Source organism: Porites lutea, chromosome 7, assembly GCF_958299795.1.
Source record: "Porites lutea chromosome 7, jaPorLute2.1, whole genome shotgun sequence".
NCBI classification, from domain to species: Eukaryota; Metazoa; Cnidaria; class Anthozoa; order Scleractinia; family Poritidae; genus Porites; species Porites lutea.
The window spans coordinates 17767395-17770802 of record NC_133207.1 but is presented as its reverse complement, the minus strand read 5'-3'; positions in this window follow the sequence as shown (position 1 = coordinate 17770802).

Below are 3408 nucleotides of genomic sequence, written 5' to 3'. Positions count from 1 at the left end.
AGATTGTCAGGTCGTTCTCATATACAATGAAAGCGGTGCAATTTGATACATTAAGTTGGTTATAAAATAGCTCAATAGGGATAAAACTTAAAAATGATATTTTTTGCACAAAAGGATAAAGACAAAAAGGTAAATAAATTAAAATAATGAAACAAAACGGAACTTTAAAATAATTAAAGCTTGCTGATTTTTGTAACATGACTGCTTTAACTAGTCGTTGAAGTTACGTCTTCAAAAATCAATCAAGTAATTTTCCTTTCTATTATCATAATCGTAATCATCATCATCATTATTACAATTATTATTATTATTATTATTATTATTATTATTACATTTTTTATTGGACCTTAATTTAAATGTAATCATTTTTTAATATTTATTATGCATTGATATTTTATTTTATTTTATCTCTCAATACAGTTTTCATTTCTTTAAATAATTTCTTGTTTTTATTTTCATTCTTGTTCCGGTTTTGTTCCCTTTATCTACATTTATTATTTTTTTTGCCATTTTTTTCTTTTGTGCTTCAAATGAGTCCATCATGTGCTTCATTAGCATGTCCTTATTTTTAGTTTATCCCTACTTGCCTTTAAATTCTCCGAAAAGAACGACAAGACCCTCCGAAAAAACTCCAGTTCCTTTTGCCTCTGTTGTTGTGTTACTCTAGGTATTTAACTGAGAAATTTACTCTTATCTTTCTCTCCGCCCTCCCATCCTTAGGGCCTTTCAACCCCCCAGCTCGTTCACAGGCTTCTCTCCTACTCAAACCCAAGAGGAACCTGGGGAAAAGGTTGCCTTGAGCCCGGGAGATTCTTGAGATACGCGTATTTCTAGTTTAAAATTCAATCTACGGTTCACCTGTTTAAAGAAGGTCGTAGATTCATCTTCGTGATATAACGACCATAGTCATCGTTTGCTCCAAACATCATCGTTACTATATCGTCGTCTTAATCATCATTGTCGTCATCAGCAAGATAATCATCATAATCAGTGCAACAGGTGTCAGTCATTTGTTCAGCCCTCTACTCGTGACGGTGCCTTACCAACAGTTCCTACCCCTCTCTTTAAAAATGAAGCATAACTGCAAGCAAATTCAGTGAAGCTTTGACAGAAAAAAGCTGGAGCTCCCCCCCCCCCCCCCCCCATTTCTTTAACTCGATTTTTGCAGTTTTAACACATGCTCAGTCCATTTAATTTGATACAAACTTTTTAAGAATTTTCAGCGAACAGTTTCCATCTGAGCCTAATTTCTTTTAAGCCAAGTTTTTAGACATTAAATAATGTTCTAAACTTAGCTAATACACAAAAGATGCAATCTTTAGAATTTGAATAAATATATATGTCAAGAGCAGGCAACTGAAAATCTATTTAATATTTCGCTCCGTGCTTAGTGGGCCTGGGTTTGAATTCCACGAACACCTCGTAAATCAAGCAATATTCATGGATAAGAAGTCCATTTAAAAGGGAGGATGTGTTCTATTAATGTGCATCTCATTTGCAAATCAAAAGGCACCTTTAACTATAAGGATGAAAGTACAGGCGCGTCTTCATTACTTAACGATCCCATTCGGTTTCAGTTCCCTTCTCGCGACTTTAGTGGCGAAGTGTTTTTCTGGTTATAAATTTTCTTTCCTGATATATTTTTTTAACGCATTCGTAGAATTTTTTCCTGCACTTACCCATGGTCAACCAAGCGGGCTTGTTCACTGAATCACCATGTAACAGTTGAAGAGACTTGCAGGTTGCTCTTCTGCTCACTGACATCAAGGATTTTCTGACCTAAATGTAAGGTTTCTCAAGAAAATGAACTCAGAATACAAGCAAGACCTTCCCCTTGGTTATTACAACTGAATGCTGGCATTAATCCCGCGTTTAATCCTTGATGTTCGTTCCTCCTTGTAGTTTTTGTCTACAAAGTATTCAGTACATAACCGCTGTTTCAGACATGGCCTCTTGGATTTCTATTCCATTAAAACACGAAATTCATCTTTGCAGAGCTCAGTACCATGATCATTGGAATTAAAGTTATGGCTTGATATAACAATCAAAGAATTTTTATGTCGTTTATAATACTTTGAGTGAACATTTTTAACCTTTCTGATACATACCTTGGATCTTGTAGTTAGGGTTACGAGTTGAGACTGCTTCATCGCTAGGCAGCGTAATGTTACGAAAAGACCTCCTGCGTGTTGGATGCAACTTCTGGAATGACACACATTTTAGTACCTACAGGTTACAGATCGCTGCTGATGGGAGATCAGAACTGCCATAACACAGTTGGACCTCTCTGACCTAAATAAAATACTTCTTAAAAACAGAACATTAATAATATCAAAAGACCACCTTTGCTGTGTAGTTGAAAACCGAATGCATCTTGACCGCTGACATCCAACCAATTTATGTCAGCTGTCTCCCAACAAATTCATTGCATCGCTTTGGATCCTACATCTTATAAATTGCCCTCTTTGGTGGACTACAATAGGCGTACCACTAAACAAAGATCGTGGGTTTGAATCCCACTAAAGTCTGAATGAACAAGCTTCAGTATTATCTGAGGATAAGCATCTATAAGCAAAATCACACTTTGTATACTCAGAGTCCATTTTATTTGGGTCCGATTTAATCTTCCTTACCTCATGGCGCTGGTAAACTCTAACTTCACGCACTAAATCTGAAACAAAAAAACATAATCTAACAGTTAAAACAACTGTAAAAAGAAACAAATATCTGCTTAGCTTACCTTTTCGAACTTGGCTTTGTTTTCAGTCGTATTTAGCGTCGCCAGGAGCCATGCGTTTCTTCAAGAACGCAGTCAAAAGTACTTCCAAAACGAGCTTCTTGAGAGCATACACCAAACGATCACGTGCTTGGTCTTGAGAGGGCGTGCCCCCAAAAAAGAACCTCTGGGAGCTGGCGATGTTCGAGGAAAAAAAAAAATAAAAAAGATGACGTCCAAAGTTCCCGGAATAAAACTTGTTAAATTACTTATCGTTTTAATAGAAAAAAATACACTGTTCAATCGTTATTGTGTTCATCAACCTTTATTGTTAATTCCTGAAAAAACAACTCTGTTACAACAAAATGCAACTAATTTAGATTATTAAGAACTGGTTGAAAGGGAAGAAAAGAGTTGATGAATTTTTCTATTGTTTAACTTTATTATTCATCAACTTTTAATTACGTACAACTCAATTACAATAACATCAATGTACAAATCAGTTTCTGCTCTCCATTCAGCACTTGACTTCCGACTTTGATATAGTTGGTGTCATGTGTTTCTTTTCAAGAACGCAGCCAAAAAGTAGTAAAAGTGTAGAAAAAAATTCCATTTGTATTCTTGAGGGGCGCGCCCAAAAAGATGTGTCTCCATTCAATCTTGAAAAAGTCCAAAAAACGGGAAAATATGTG